Here is an 18,712-nt window from a genome sequence, read left to right on the forward strand (position 1 = left end):
ACCCTCCACCAAAAGTTGTTAATCAACTACCAAATGTGAGGTTTGTAAACCCCAGTCAATCACTATTAATTTTTGCACACTACAGATATTAATCCACTTAAAACAATTTTCTAAACATGCAATGTAATGTGCAATGGTCTGCAATGATTACCAAATAGATCTTTACTAAGAGAGTAGCAATGGTCTGCAATAATTACCAAATAGATCTTTACCAAGAGAGTAGCAATAGTTTGCAATAATTACCAAATAGATATTTACTGAAAGAGTAGCAATGGTCTGCAATATTTACCAAATAGATCTTTACTAAGAGAGTAGCAATGGTCTGCTATAATTACCAAATAGATCTTTACTAAGAGAGTAGCAATGGTCTGCAATAATTACCTGTTGATGAGAAGGAGAGACAGGAGTCAATTTTGAATATCAGTTTGTTAGGGTCTCCTGCCCTGTGCTGCCACGTCGTCATGGCAACCGGGAGACAAGTGCTAGTGGAGTAACCTGAGCGCAGCTGATACTCCGGTTCGGGTCTTTTGCTGTGCAGTGGTTATAGGCTCTGTGCACGGCAGGGGATCCGGTGCTGGTTTTTGTGCTCACAGTCTGTGAGGTCTGAGTGGGGCGTGGACAGCACCTGCTTTATAAGGCCTCTTTTCAGGGTAAGCAGATGCTGCTGAATCTCTGTTGGTTAGTCAGTTCATGAAAGTTAGCCAGTACTGTGTAGCTTTGTATTTGTTTGTTGCTTACTGCAAATAGGCCTGGGGATTTGGTATTACACTCTGCCAATCCAGACCTAGCAGTAAGACTGGAGTCAGTCGTTTAGCTTGCTGGGGTTCTGTTATTACTCTGTGAACTTAGCAAGTTTGCGGCTGTATTCTAACACTTGCCTGTCTAATCCTGTCTCACTGTGCTAGGTGTCAGGGGTCAGTTTAGTGGCAGTAAGCTTAAACCTGTGCACTGCAAGTGAGAATCAGGATTGTGGAGGCTCTCCTTGTGTCTATCATTCCATCTCTGACCAAGGAGTTTACTGCCACACCCGTTGGTAACCCTTTAGGGTTTTGCTGTTGCCCTTAGCAACAGCATTTCGGGTTCTCTACGTATTAAAACACAACATCTTGCTTTTTACATCTGAGCAGTTCTAATACAAGGGAGATACCCAGTTCCTTAGCCTCTGGGCTTCTCTGTTCGCTGTGTGTGTATTTTGTTACCCTATCACCTTCTGTGTACGTTATGTCATATTCCCCAGTTTGTCTGTGAGTCCATTTGTTTTGCATAACAGTTCAAACACCAGTACATTCCTGCAGACACTGGAGTGCATAACAGTTCTGACACTAGTACTTTCCTGCAGGCACTGGTGTGCATAACACAGTTGATGTTGTAACTAATAATATACAGGTATAACACTGCTGTTGTTTTTAGCTGCCACTTGATAACTAGCCACTTCATAAAATAGCCACTGCAGCGTCCTAATAGGCCTGTCGTCCTCTGCTATACTGAATAAATAAGTCTACAAACACATGTCCTTTCTGATTACAACCCCCTCCCCCACACAGCAACCCTCCACCAAAAGTTGTTAATCAACTATCAAATGTGAGGTTTGTAAACCCCAGTCAATCACTATAAATCTTTGCACATAACAGATATTAATCCACTTAAAACAATTATCTAATCATGCAATGTAATGTGCAATGGTCTGCAATAATTACCAAATAGATCTTTACTAAGAGAGTAGCAATGATCTGCAATAATTACCAAATAGATATTTACTAAGAGAGTAGGAATGGTCTGCAATAATTACCAAATAGATCTTTATTAATAGAGTAGCAATGGTCTGCAATAATTACCAAATAGATCTTTAATAAGACAGTAGCAATGGTCTGTAATAATTATCAAATAGATCTTTACTAAGAGAGTAGCAATGGTCTGCAATAATTACCAAATAGATCTTTACTAAGAGAGTATCAATGGTCTGCAATAATTACCTGTTGACCAGAAGGAGATACAGGAGTCAATTTTGAATATCAGTTGATGTTGTAACTAATGATATACAGGTATAACACTGCTGTTGTTTTTAGCTGCCACTTGATAACTAGCCACTTCATAAAATAGCCACTGCAGCGTCCTAATAGGCCTGTCGTCATATGCTATACTGAATAAATAAGTCTACAAACACCTCCTTTCTGACTACAACCCCCTCCCCCACACAGCAACCCTCCACCAAAAGGTGTTAATCAACTACCAAATGTGAGGTTTGTAAACCCCAGTCAATCACTATTCATTTTTGCACACTACAGATATTAATCCACGTAAAACAATTTTCTAAAAATTGCAATGTAATGTGCAATGGTCTGCAATAATTACCAAATAGATCTTTACTAAGAGAGTAGCAATGGTCTGCAATAATTACCAAATAGATCTTTAATAAGAGAGTAGCAATGGTCTGTAATAATTACCAAATAGCTCTTTACTAAGAGAGTAGCAATAGTCTGCAATAATTACCAAATAGATCTTTACTAAGAGAGTAGCAATGGTCTGCAATAATTACCAAATAGATCTTTAATAAGAGAGTAGCAATGGTCTGTAATAATTACCAAATAGCTCTTTACTAAGAGAGTAGCAATGGTCTGCAATAATTACCAAATAGATCTTTACTAAGAGAGTAGCAATAGTCTGCAATAATTACCAAATAGATCTTTACTAAGAGAGTAGCATGGGTCTGCAATAATTACCAAATAGATCTTTACTAAAAGAGTAGCAATGGTCTGCAATAATTACCAAATAGATCTTTACTAAGAGAGTAGCAATGGTCTGCAATAATTACTAAATAGATATTTACTAAGACAGTAGTAATGGTCTGCAATAATTACCAAATAGATCTTTATTAAGAGAGTAGCAATGGTCTGCAATAATTACCAAATAGATCTTTAATGAGAGAGTAGCAATGGTCTGTAATAATTACCAAATAGATATTTACTAAGAGAGTAGCAATGGTCTGCAATAATTACCAAATAGATCTTTAATAAGAGAGTAGCAATGGTCTGTAATAATTACCAAATAGATCTTTACTAAAAGAGTAGCAATGGTCTGCAATAATTACCAAATAGATATTTACTAAGAGAGTAGCAATGGTCTGCAATAATTACCAAATAGATCTTTACTAAGAGAGTAGCAATGGTCTGCAATAATTACCTCTGGATGAGAAGGAGAGACAGGAGTCAATTTTGAACATCAGTTAAAGATGTAACTAATGATATACAGGTATAACACTGCTGTTGCTTTTAGCTGCCACTTGATAACTAGCCACTTCATAAAATAGCCACTGCAGCGTCCTAATAGGTCTGTCGTCCTATGCTATACTGAATAAATAAGTCTAAAAACACATGTCCTTTCTGATTACAACCCCCTCCCCCACACAGCAACCCTCCACCAAAAGGTGTTAATCAACTACCAAATGTGAGGTTTGTAAACCCCAGTCAATCACTATTAATTTTTGCACACTACAGATATGAATCCACTTAAAACAATTTTCTAAACATGCAATGTAATGTGCAATGGTCTGCAATGATTACCAAATAGATCTTTACTAAGTGAGTAGCAATGGTCTGCAATAATTACCAAATAGATCTTTACCAAGAGAGTAGCAATAGTTTGCAATAATTACCAAATAGATATTTACTGAAAGAGTAGCAATGGTCTGCAATATTTACCAAATAGATCTTTACTAAGAGAGTAGCAATGGTCTGCTATAATTACCAAATAGATCTTTACTAAGAGAGTAGCAATGGTCTGCAATAATTACCTGTTGATGAGAAGGAGAGACAGGAGTCAATTTTGAATATCAGTTGATGTTGTAACTAATAATATACAGGTATAACACTGCTGTTGTTTTTAGCTGCCACTTGATAACTAGCCACTTCATAAAATAGCCACTGCAGCGTCCTAATAGGCCTGTCGTCCTATGCTATACTGAATAAATAAGTCTACAAACACATGTCCTTTCTGATTACAACCCCCTCCCCCACACAGCAACCCTCCACCAAAAGGTGTTAATCAACTACCAAATGTGAGGTTTGTAAACCCCAGTCAATCACTATAAATCTTTGCACATAACAGATATTAATCCACTTAAAACAATTATCTAATCATGCAATGTAATGTGCAATGGTCTGCAATAATTACCAAATAGATCTTTACTAAGAGAGTAGCAATGATCTGCAATAATTACCAAATAAATATTTACTAAGAGAGTAGCAATGGTCTGCAATAATTACCAAATAGATCTTTACTAAGAGAGTATCAATGGTCTGCAATAATTACCAAATAGATCTTTACTAAGAGAGTAGCAATGGTCTGCAATAATTACCAAATAGATCTTTACTAAGAGAGTAGCAATGGTCTGCAATAATTAGCAAATAGATCTTTACTAAGAGAGTAACAATGGTCTGCAATAATTACCAAATAGATTTTTACTAAGAGAGTAGCAATGGTCTGCTATTATTACCAAATAGATCTTTACTAAGAGAGTAACAATGGTCTGCAATAATTACCTGTGACGAGAAGGAGAGACAGGAGTCAATTTTGAATATCAGTTGATGTTGTAACTAATAATATACAGGTATAACACTGCTGTTGTTTTTAGCTGCCACTTGATAACTAGCCACTTCATAAAATAGCCACTGCAGCGTCCTAATAGGCCTGGCGTCCTATGCTTTACTGAATAAATAAGTCTACAAATACATGTCCTTTCTGATTACAACCCCCTCCCCCACGCAGCAACCCTCCACCAAAAGGTGTTAATCAACTACCAAATGTGAGGTTTGTAAACCCCAGTCAATCACTATTCATTTTTGCACACTACAGATATTAATCCACGTAAAACAATTTTCTAAAAATTGCAATGTAATGTGCAATGGTCTGCAATAATTACCAAATAGATCTTTAATAAGAGAGTAGCAATGGTCTGTAATAATTACCAAATAGATCTTTATTAAGAGAGTAGCAATGGTCTGCAAGAATTACCAAATAGATATTTACTAAGAGAGTTGCAATCGTCTGCAATAATTACCAAATAGATCTTTATTAAGAGAGTAGCAATGGTCTGCAAGAAATGCCAAATAGATATTTACTAAGAGAGTAGCAATGTCTGCAATAATTACCAAATAGATCTTTAATAAGAGAGTAGCAATAGTCTGCAATAATTACCAAATAGATCTTTACTAAAAGAGTAGCAATGGTCTGCAATAATTACCAAATAGATCTTTACTAAGAGAGTAGCAATGGTCTGCAATAATTACCAAATAGATCTTTACTAAGAGAATAGCAATGGTCTGCAATAATTACCAAATAGATCTTTACTAAGAGAGTAGCAATGGTCTGCAATAATTACCAAATAGATCTTTACTAAGAGAGTAGCAATGGTCTGCAATAATTACCAAATAGATCTTTACTAAGAGAGAAGAAATGGTCTGCAATAATTACCTGTTGATGAGAATGAGAGACAGGAGTCAATTTTGAATATCTGTTGAGGATGTAACTAAAGATATACAGGTATAACACTGCTGCTGTTTTTAGCTGCCACTTCATAACTAGCCACTTCATAAAATAGCCACTGCAGCGTCCTAATAGGCCTGGCGTCCTATGCTATACTGAATAAATAAGTCTACAAATACATATCCTTTCTGATTACAACCCCCTCCGCCACACAGCATCCCTCCACCAAAAGGTGTTAATCAACTACCAAATGTGAGGTTTGTAAACCCCAGTCAATCAATATAATTTTTTCCACACTACAGATATTAATCGACTTAAAACAATTTTCCAAACATGCAATGTAATATGCAATGGTCTGCAATAATTACCAAATAGATCTTTAATAAGAGAGTAGCAATGGTCTGTAATAATTACCAAATAGATCTTTACTAAGAGAGTAGCAATAGTCTGCAATAATTACCAAATAGATCTTTACTAAGAGAGTAGAAATGGTCTGCAATAATTACCAAATAGATCTTTACTAAGAGAGTAGCAATGGTCTGCCATAATTACCAAATAGATCTTTACTAAGAGAGTAGCAATGGTCTGCAATAATTACCTGTTGATGAGAAGGAGTGACAGGAGTCAATTTTAAACATCAGTTGAAGATGTAACTAATGATATGCGGGTATAACACTGCTGTTGCTTCTTAGCTGCCACTTGATAACTAGCCACTTCATAAAATAGCCACTGCAGCGTCCTAATAGGCCTGTCGTCCTATGCTATACTGAATAAATAAGTCTACAAACACACGTCCTTTCTGATTACAACCCCCTCCCCCGCACAGCAACCCTCCACCAAAAGGTGTTAATCAACTACCAAATGTGAGGTTTGTAAACCCCAGTCAATCACTATAAATTTTTGCACACTACAGATATTAATCCACTTAAAACTATTTTCTAAACATGCAATGTAATGTGCAATGGTCTGCAATGATTACCAAAAAGATCTTTACTAAGAGAGTAACAATGGTCTGCAATAATTACCAAATAGATCTTCACTAAAAGAGTAGCAATGGTCTGTAATAGTTACCAAATAGATCTTTACTAAGAGAGTAGCAATAGTCTGCAGTAATTACCAAATAGATCTTTACTAAGAGAGTAGCAATGGTCTGCAATAATTACCAAATAGATCTTTACTAAAAGAGTAGCAATGGTTTGCAATAATTACCAAATAGATCTTTACTAAGAGAGTAGCAATGGTCTGCAATAATTACCAAATAGATATTTACTAAGAGAGTAGCAATGGTCTGCCATAATTACCAAATAGATCTTTACTAAGAGAGTAGCAATGGTCTGCAATAATTACCAAATAGATCTTTACTAAGAGAGAAGAAATGGTCTGCAATAATTACCTGTTGATGAGAAGAAGAGGCAGGAGTCAATTTTGAATATCAGTTGAGGATGTATCTAATGATATACAGGTATAACACTGCTGTTGTTTTTAGCTGCCACTTGAGAACTAGCCACTTCATAAAATAGCCACTGCAACATCCTAATAGGCCTGGCGTCCTATGTTATACTGAATAAATAAGTATACAAATACATGTCCTTTCTGATTACAACCCCCTCCCCCACACAGCAACCCTCCACCAACAGGTGTTAATCAACTACCAAATGTGAGGTTTGTAAACCCCAGTCAATCACTATAATTTTTTCCACACTACAGATATTAATCCACTTAAAACAATTTTCTAAACATGCAATGTAATATGCAATGGTCTGCAATAATTACCAAATAGATCTTTATTAAGAGAGTAGCAATGGTCTGCAATAATTACCAAATAGATCTTTACCAAGAGAGTAGCAATAGTTTGCAATAATTACCAAATAGATATTTACTGAAAGAGTAGCAATGGTCTGCAATATTTACCAAATAGATCTTTACTAAGAGAGTAGCAATGGTCTGCTATAATTACCAAATAGATCTTTACTAAGAGAGTAGCAATGGTCTGCAATAATTACCTGTTGATGAGAAGGAGAGACAGGAGTCAATTTTGAATATCAGTTGATGTTGTAACTAATAATATACAGGTATAACACTGCTGTTGTTTTTAGCTGCCACTTGATAACTAGCCACTTCATAAAATAGCCACTGCAGCGTCCTAATAGGCCTGTCGTCCTATGCTATACTGAATAAATAAGTCTACAAACACATGTCCTTTCTGATTACAACCCCCTCCCCCACACAGCAACCCTCCACCAAAAGGTGTTAATCAACTACCAAATGTGAGGTTTGTAAACCCCAGTCAATCACTATAAATCTTTGCACATAACAGATATTAATCCACTTAAAACAATTATCTAATCATGCAATGTAATGTGCAATGGTCTGCAATAATTACCAAATAGATCTTTACTAAGAGAGTAGCAATGATCTGCAATAATTACCAAATAAATATTTACTAAGAGAGTAGCAATTGTCTGCAATAATTACCAAATAGATCTTTACTAAGAGAGTATCAATGGTCTGCAATAATTACCAAATAGATCTTTACTAAGAGAGTAGCAATGGTCTGCAATAATTACCAAATAGATCTTTACTAAGAGAGTAGCAATGGTCTGCAATAATTAGCAAATAGATCTTTACTAAGAGAGTAACAATGGTCTGCAATAATTACCAAATAGATTTTTACTAAGAGAGTAGCAATGGTCTGCTATTATTACCAAATAGATCTTTACTAAGAGAGTAACAATGGTCTGCAATAATTACCTGTGACGAGAAGGAGAGACAGGAGTCAATTTTGAATATCAGTTGATGTTGTAACTAATAATATACAGGTATAACACTGCTGTTGTTTTTAGCTGCCACTTGATAACTAGCCACTTCATAAAATAGCCACTGCAGCGTCCTAATAGGCCTGGCGTCCTATGCTTTACTGAATAAATAAGTCTACAAATACATGTCCTTTCTGATTACAACCCCCTCCCCCACGCAGCAACCCTCCACCAAAAGGTGTTAATCAACTACCAAATGTGAGGTTTGTAAACCCCAGTCAATCACTATTCATTTTTGCACACTACAGATATTAATCCACGTAAAACAATTTTCTAAAAATTGCAATGTAATGTGCAATGGTCTGCAATAATTACCAAATAGATCTTTAATAAGAGAGTAGCAATGGTCTGCAATAATTACCAAATAGATCTTTATTAAGAGAGTAGCAATGGTCTGCAAGAATTACCAAATAGATATTTACTAAGAGAGTTGCAATCGTCTGCAATAATTACCAAATAGATCTTTATTAAGAGAGTAGCAATGGTCTGCAAGAAATGCCAAATAGATATTTACTAAGAGAGTAGCAATGTCTGCAATAATTACCAAATAGATCTTTAATAAGAGAGTAGCAATAGTCTGCAATAATTACCAAATAGATCTTTACTAAAAGAGTAGCAATGGTCTGCAATAATTACCAAATAGATCTTTACTAAGAGAGTAGCAATGGTCTGCAATAATTACCAAATAGATCTTTACTAAGAGAATAGCAATGGTCTGCAATAATTACCAAATAGATCTTTACTAAGAGAGTAGCAATGGTCTGCAATAATTACCAAATAGATCTTTACTAAGAGAGTAGCAATGGTCTGCAATAATTACCAAATAGATCTTTACTAAGAGAGAAGAAATGGTCTGCAATAATTACCTGTTGATGAGAATGAGAGACAGGAGTCAATTTTGAATATCTGTTGAGGATGTAACTAAAGATATACAGGTATAACACTGCTGCTGTTTTTAGCTGCCACTTCATAACTAGCCACTTCATAAAATAGCCACTGCAGCGTCCTAATAGGCCTGGCGTCCTATGCTATACTGAATAAATAAGTCTACAAATACATATCCTTTCTGATTACAACCCCCTCCGCCACACAGCATCCCTCCACCAAAAGGTGTTAATCAACTACCAAATGTGAGGTTTGTAAACCCCAGTCAATCAATATAATTTTTTCCACACTACAGATATTAATCGACTTAAAACAATTTTCCAAACATGCAATGTAATATGCAATGGTCTGCAATAATTACCAAATAGATCTTTAATAAGAGAGTAGCAATGGTCTGTAATAATTACCAAATAGATCTTTACTAAGAGAGTAGCAATAGTCTGCAATAATTACCAAATAGATCTTTACTAAGAGAGTAGAAATGGTCTGCAATAATTACCAAATAGATCTTTACTAAGAGAGTAGCAATGGTCTGCAATAATTACCAAATAGATCTTTACTAAAAGAGTAGCAATGGTTTGCAATAATTACCAAATAGATCTTTACTAAGAGAGTAGCAATGGTCTGCAATAATTACCAAATAGATATTTACTAAGAGAGTAGCAATGGTCTGCCATAATTACCAAATAGATCTTTACTAAGAGAGTAGCAATGGTCTGCAATAATTACCTGTTGATGAGAAGGAGTGACAGGAGTCAATTTTAAACATGAGTTGAAGATGTAACTAATGATATGCGGGTATAACACTGCTGTTGCTTCTTAGCTGCCACTTGATAACTAGCCACTTCATAAAATAGCCACTGCAGCGTCCTAATAGGCCTGTCGTCCTATGCTATACTGAATAAATAAGTCTACAAACACACGTCCTTTCTGATTACAACCCCCTCCCCCGCACAGCAACCCTCCACCAAAAGGTGTTAATCAACTACCAAATGTGAGGTTTGTAAACCCCAGTCAATCACTATAAATTTTTGCACACTACAGATATTAATCCACTTAAAACTATTTTCTAAACATGCAATGTAATGTGCAATGGTCTGCAATGATTACCAAAAAGATCTTTACTAAGAGAGTAACAATGGTCTGCAATAATTACCAAATAGATCTTCACTAAAAGAGTAGCAATGGTCTGTAATAGTTACCAAATAGATCTTTACTAAGAGAGTAGCAATAGTCTGCAGTAATTACCAAATAGATCTTTACTAAGAGAGTAGCAATGGTCTGCAATAATTACCAAATAGATCTTTACTAAAAGAGTAGCAATGGTTTGCAATAATTACCAAATAGATCTTTACTAAGAGAGTAGCAATGGTCTGCAATAATTACCAAATAGATATTTACTAAGAGAGTAGCAATGGTCTGCCATAATTACCAAATAGATCTTTACTAAGAGAGTAGCAATGGTCTGCAATAATTACCAAATAGATCTTTACTAAGAGAGAAGAAATGGTCTGCAATAATTACCTGTTGATGAGAAGAAGAGGCAGGAGTCAATTTTGAATATCAGTTGAGGATGTATCTAATGATATACAGGTATAACACTGCTGTTGTTTTTAGCTGCCACTTGAGAACTAGCCACTTCATAAAATAGCCACTGCAACATCCTAATAGGCCTGGCGTCCTATGTTATACTGACTAAATAAGTATACAAATACATGTCCTTTCTGATTACAACCCCCTCCCCCACACAGCAACCCTCCACCAACAGGTGTTAATCAACTACCAAATGTGAGGTTTGTAAACCCCAGTCAATCACTATAATTTTTTCCACACTACAGATATTAATCCACTTAAAACAATTTTCTAAACATGCAATGTAATATGCAATGGTCTGCAATAATTACCAAATAGATCTTTATTAAGAGAGTAGCAATGGTCTGCAATAATTACCAAATAGATCTTTACTAAAAGAGTAGCAATGGTCTGCAATAATTACCAAATAGATCTTTACCAAAAGAGTAGCAATGGTCTGTAATAATTACCAAATAGATCTTTACTAAGAGAGTAGCAATAGTCTGCAATAATAAAAAAATAGATCTTTATTAAAAGAGTAGCAATGGTCTGCAATAATTACCAAATAGATCTTTACTAACAGAGTAGCAATGTCTGCAATAATTACCAAATAGATCTTTACTAAGAGAGTAGCAATGGTCTGCAATAATAATTACCAAATAGATTTTTACTAAGAGAGTAGCAATGGTCTGCAATAATTACCAAATAGATCTTTACTAACAGAGTAGCAATGTCTGCAATAATTACCAAATAGATATTTACTAAGAGAGTAGCAATGTCTGCAATAATTACCAAATAGATCTTTACTAAGAGAGTAGCAATGGTCTGCAAAGCATTACCAAATAGATCTTTAATAAGAGAGTAGCAATGGTCTGCAATAATTACCAAATAGATCTTTACTAAAAGAGTAGCAATGGTCTGCAATAATTACCAAATAGATATTTACTAAGAGAGTAGCAATGGTCTGCAATAATTACCAAATAGATATTTACTAAGAGAGTAGCAATGTCTGCAATATTTACCAAATAGATATTTACTAAAAGAGTAGCAATGGTCTGCAATAATTACCAAATAGATCTTTACTAAGAGAGTAACAATGGTCTGCAATAATTACCTGTTGATGAGAAGGAGAGACAGGAGTCAATTTTGAATATCAGTTGAAGATGTAACTAATGATATACAGGTATAACACTGCTGTTGTTTTTAGCTGCCACTTGATAACTAGCCACTTCATAAAATAGCCACTGCAGCGTCCTAATAGGCCTGGCATCCTATGCTATACTGAATAAATAAGTCTACAAACACATGTCCTTTCTAATTACAACCCTCTCCCCCACACAGCAACCCTCCACCAAAAAGTGTTAATCAACTACCAAATGTGAGGTTTGTAAACCCCAGTAAATCACTATAAATGTTTGCACACTACAGATATTAATCCACTTAAACCAATTTTCTAAACATGCAATGTAATGTGCAATGGTCTGCAATATTTACCAAATAGATCTTTACTAAGAGAGTAGCAATGGTCTGCAATAATTACCAAATAGATCTTTACTAAGAGAGTAGCAATGGTCTTCAATAATTACCAAATAGATCTTTACTAAGATAGTAGCAATGGTGTGCAATAATTACCAAACAGATCTTTACTAAGAGAGTAGCAATGGTCTGCAATAATTACCAAATAGATTTTTACTAAGAGAGTAGCAATGGTCTGCAGTAATTACCAAATAGATCTTTACTAAGAGAGTAGCAAAGTTATGCAATAATTACCAAATAGATCTTTACTAAAAGAGTAGCAATGGTCTGCAATAATTACCAAATATATCTTTATTAAGAGAGTAGCAATGGTCTGCAATAATTACCAAATAGAGCTTTAATAAAAGAGTAGCAATGGTCTGTAATAATTACCAAATAGATCTTTACCAAGAGAGTAGCAATAGTTTGCAATAATAACCAAATAGATATTTACTAAAAGAGTAGCAATGGTCTGCAATAATTACCAAATAGATCTTTACTAAGAGAGTAGCAATGGTCTGCAATAGTTACCAAATAGATCTTTACTAAAAGAGTAGCAATGGTCTACAATAATTACCAAATAGATCTTTACTAATAGAGTAACAATGGTCTGCAATAATTACCAAATAGATCTTTACTAAAAGAGTAGCAATGGTCTGCAATAATTACCAAATAGATTTTTACTAAGAGAGTAGCAATGGTCTGCTATAATTACCAAATAGATCTTTACTAAGAGAGTAGCAATGGTCTGCTATAATTACCAAATAGATCTTTACTAAGAGAGTAACAATGGTCTGAAATAATTACCTGTCGACGAGAAGGAGAGACAGGTGTCAATTTTGAACATCAGTTGAAGATGTAACTAGTGATATACAGGTATAACACTGCTGTTGCTTTTATCTGCCACTTGATAACTAGCCACTTCATAAAATAGCAACTGCAGCGTCCTAATAGGCCTGTCGTCCTATGCTATACTGAATAAATAAGTCTACAAATACATGTCCTTTCTGATTACAACCTCCTCCCCCACACAGCAACCCTCCACCAAAAGGTGTTAATCAACTACCAAATGTGAGGTTTGTAAACCCCAGTCAATCACTATAAATTTTTGCACACTACAGATATTAATCCACTTAAAACAATTTTCTAAACATGCAATGTAATGTGCAATGGTCTGCAATAATTACCAAATAGATCTTTACTAAGAGAGTAGCTATGGTCTGCAATAGTTACCAAATAGATCTTTACTAATAGAGTAACAATGGTCTGCAATAATTATTAAATAGATCTTTACTAAAAGAGTAGCAATGGTCTGCAATAATTACCAAATAGATTTTTACTAAGAGAGTAGCAATGGTCTGCAATAATTACCAAATAGATCTTTACTAAGAGAGTAGCAATGGTCTGCAATAATTATAAAATAGATCATTACTAAAAGAGTAGCAATGGTCTGCTATAATTACCAAATAGATCTTTACTAAGAGAGTAACAATGGTCTGCAATAATTACCTGTTGATGAGAAGGAGAGACAGGACTCAATTTTGAATATCAGTTGATGTTGTAACTAATGATATACAGGTATAACACTGCTGTTGTTTTTAGCTGCCACTTGATAACTAGCCACTTCATAAAATAGCCACTGCAGCGTCCTAATAGGCCTGGCGTCCTATGCTATACTGAATAAATAAGTCTACAAATACATGTCCTTTCTGATTACAACCCCCTCCCCCACACAGCAACCCTCCAACAAAAGGTGTTAATTAACTACCAAATGTGAGTTTGTAAACCCCAGTCAATCACTATAATTTTTTCCACACTACAGATATTAATCCACTTAAAACAATTTTCTAAACATGCTATGTAATGTGCAATGGTCTGCAATAATTACCAAATAGATCTTTATTAAGAGAGTAGCAATGGTCTGCAATAACTACCAAATAGATCTTTACTAAGAGAGTAGCAATGGTCTGTAATAATTACCAAATAGATCTTTACTAAGAGAGTAGCAATGGTCTGCAATAATTACCAAATAGATCTTTACTAAGAGAGTAGCAATGGTCTGCAATAATTACCAAATAGATCTTTACTAAGAGATTAGCAATGGTCTGCAATAATTACCTGCTGATGAGAATGAGAGACAGGAGTCAATTTTGAACATCAGTTGAAGATGTAACTAATGATATACAGGTATAACACTGCTGTTGCTTTTAGCTGCCACTTGATAACTAGCCACTTCATAAAATAGCCACTGCAGCGTCCTAATAGGCCTGGCGTCCTATGCTATACTGAATAAATAAGTCTACAAATACATATCCTTTCTGATTACAACCCCCTCCCCCACACAGCAACCCTCCACCAAAAGGTGTTAATCAACTACCAAATGCGAGGTTTGTAAACCCCAGTCAATCACTATAATTTTTTCCACACTACAGATATTAATCCACTTAAAACAATTTTCTAAAAATTGCAATGTAATGTGCAATGGTCTGCAATAATTACCAAATAGATCTTTATTAAGAGAGTAGCAATGGTCTGCAATAATTACCAAATAGATCTTTAATAAGAGAGTAGCAATGGTCTGTAATAATTACCAAATAGATCTTTACTAAGAGAGTAGCAATGGTCTGCAATAATTACCAAATAGATATTTACTAAGAGAGTAGCAATGTCTGCAATAATTACCAAATAGATCTTTACTAAGAGAGTATCAATAGTCTGCAATAATTACCAAATAGATCTTTACTAAGAGAGTAGCAATGGTCTGCAATAATTACCAAATAGATCTTTAATAAGAGAGTAGCAATGGTCTGTAATAATTACCAAATAGATCTTTACTAAGAGAGTAGCAATGGTCTGCATTAATTACCAAATAGATCTTTACTAAGAGAGAAGAAATGGTCTGCAATAATTACCTGTCGATGAGAAGAAGTGGCAGGAGTCAATTTTGAATATCAGTTGAGGATGTATCTAATGATATACAGGTATAACACTGCTGTTGTTTTTAGCTGCCATTTGATAACTAGCCACTTCATAAAATAGCCACTGCAACATCCTAATAGGCCTGGCGTCCTATGCTATACTGAATAAATAAGTCTACAAATACATATCCTTTCTGATTACAACCCCCTCCGCCACACAGCAACCCTCCACCAAAAGGTGTTAATCAACAACCAAATGTGAGGTTTGTAAACCCCAGTCAATCAATATAATTTTTTCCACACTACAGATATTAATCGACTTAAAACAATTTTCCAAACATGCAATGTAATATGCAATGGTCTGCAATAATTACCAAATAGATCTTTATTAAGAGAGTAGCAATGGTCTGCAATAATTACCAAATAGATCTTTAATAAGAGAGAAGCAATGGTCTGTAATAATTACCAAATAGATCTTTACTAAGAGAGTAGCAATAGTCTGCAATAATTACCAAATAGATCTTTACTAAGAGAGTAGAAATGGTCTGCAATAATTACCAAATAGATCTTTACTAAGAGAGTAGCAATGGTCTGCAATAATTACCTGTTGATGAGAAGGAGTGACAGGAGTCAATTTTAAACATCAGTTGAAGATGTAACTAATGATATGCGGGTATAACACTGCTGTTGCTTCTTAGCTGCCACTTGATAACTAGCCACTTCATAAAATAGCCACTGCAGCGTCCTAATAGGCCTGTCATCCTATGCTATACTGAATAAATAAGTCTACAAACACATGTCCTTTCTGATTACAACCCCCTCCCCCACACAGCAACCCTCCACCAAAAGGTGTTATTCAACTACCAAATGTGAGGTTTGTAAACCCCAGTCAATCACTATAAATTTTTGCACACTACAGATATTAATCCACTTAAAACTATTTTCTAAACATGCAATGTAATGTGCAATGGTCTGCAATAATTACCAAATAGATCTTTACTAAGAGAGTAGCAATGGTCTGCAATAATTACCAAATAGATCTTTACTAAAAGAGTAGCAATGGTTTGCAATAATTACCAAATAGATCTTTACTAAGAGAGTAGCAATGGTCTGCAATAATTACCAAATAGATATTAACTAAAAGAGTAGCAATGGTCTGCTATAATTACCAAATAGATCTTTACTAAGAGAGTAGCAATGGTCTGCAATAATTACCAAATAGATCTTTACTAAGAGAGAAGAAATGGTCTGCAATAATTACCTGTCGATGAGAAGAAGAGGCAGGAGTCAATTTTGAATATCAGTTGAGGATGTATCTAATGATATACAGGTATAACACTGCTGTTGTTTTTAGCTGCCATTTGATAACTAGCCACTTCATAAAATAGCCACTGCAACATCCTAATAGGCCTGGCGTCCTATGCTATACTGAATAAATAAGTCTACAAATACATGTCCTTTCTGATTACAACCCCCTCCCCCACACAGCAACCCTCCACCAAAAGGTGTTATTCAACTACCAAATGTGAGGTTTGTAAACCCCAGTCAATCACTATAATTTTTTCCACACTACAGATATTAATCCACTTAAAACAATTTTCTAAACATGCAATGTAATATGCAATGGTCTGCAATAATTACCAAATAGATCTTTATTAAGAGAGTAGCAATGGTCTGCAATAATTACCAAATAGATCTTTACTAAAAGAGTAGCAATGGTCTGCAATAATTACCAAATAGATCTTTACCAAAAGAGTAGCAATGGTCTGTAATAATTACCAAATAGATCTTTACTAAGAGAGTAGCAATAGTCTGCAATAATTACCAAATAGATCTTTACTAAAAGAGTAGCAATGGTCTGCAATAATTACCAAATAGATCTTTACTAACAGAGTAGCAATGTCTGCAATAATTACCAAATAGATCTTTACTAAGAGAGTAGCAATGGTCTGCAATAATTACCAAATAGATCTTTACTAAGAGAGTAGCAATGGTCTGCAATAATTACCTCTGGATGAGAAGGAGAGACAGGAGTCAATTTTGAACATCAGTTGAAGATGTAACTAATGATATACAGGTATAACACTGCTGTTGCTTTTAGCTGCCACTTGATAACTAGCCACTTCATTAAATAGCCATTGCAGCATCCTAATAGGCCTGGCGTCCTATGCTATACTGAATAAATAAGTCTACAAACACATGTCCTTTCCGATTACAACCCTCTCCCCCACACAGCAACCCTCCACCAAAAGGTGTTAATCAACTACAAAATGTGAGGTTTGTAAACCCCAGTCAATCACTATTCATTTTTGCACACTACAGATATTAATCCACTTAAAACAATTTTCTAAAAATTGCAATGTAATGTGCAATGGTCTGCAATAATTACCAAATAGATCTTTACTAAGAGAGTAGCAATGGTCTGCAATAATTACCAAATAGATCTTTAATAAGAGAGTAGCAATGGTCTGTAATAATTACCAAATAGATCTTTACTAAGAGAGTAGCAATGGTCTGCATTAATTACCAAATAGATCTTTACTAAGAGAGAAGAAATGGTCTGCAATAATTACCTGTCGATGAGAAGAAGTGGCAGGAGTCAATTTTGAATATCAGTTGAGGATGTATCTAATGATATACAGGTATAACACTGCTGTTGTTTTTAGCTGCCATTTGATAACTAGCCACTTCATAAAATAGCCACTGCAACATCCTAATAGGCCTGGCGTCCTATGCTATACTGAATAAATAAGTCTACAAATACATATCCTTTCTGATTACAACCCCCTCCGCCACACAGCAACCCTCCACCAAAAGGTGTTAATCAACAACCAAATGTGAGGTTTGTAAACCCCAGTCAATCAATATAATTTTTTCCACACTACAGATATTAATCGACTTAAAACAATTTTCCAAACATGCAATGTAATATGCAATGGTCTGCAATAATTACCAAATAGATCTTTATTAAGAGAGTAGCAATGGTCTGCAATAATTACCAAATAGATCTTTAATAAGAGAGAAGCAATGGTCTGTAATAATTACCAAATAGATCTTTACTAAGAGAGTAGCAATAGTCTGCAATAATTACCAAATAGATCTTTACTAAGAGAGTAGAAATGGTCTGCAATAATTACCAAATAGATCTTTACTAAGAGAGTAGCAATGGTCTGCAATAATTACCTGTTGATGAGAAGGAGTGACAGGAGTCAATTTTAAACATCAGTTGAAGATGTAACTAATGATATGCGGGTATAACACTGCTGTTGCTTCTTAGCTGCCACTTGATAACTAGCCACTTCATAAAATAGCCACTGCAGCGTCCTAATAGGCCTGTCGTCCTATGCTATACTGAATAAATAAGTCTACAAACACATGTCCTTTCTGATTACAACCCCCTCCCCCACACAGCAACCCTCCACCAAAAGGTGTTATTCAACTACCAAATGTGAGGTTTGTAAACCCCAGTCAATCACTATAAATTTTTGCACACTACAGATATTAATCCACTTAAAACTATTTTCT

Source organism: Pseudophryne corroboree, chromosome 8, assembly GCF_028390025.1.
Source record: "Pseudophryne corroboree isolate aPseCor3 chromosome 8, aPseCor3.hap2, whole genome shotgun sequence".
Lineage (NCBI taxonomy): Eukaryota > Metazoa > Chordata > Amphibia > Anura > Myobatrachidae > Pseudophryne > Pseudophryne corroboree.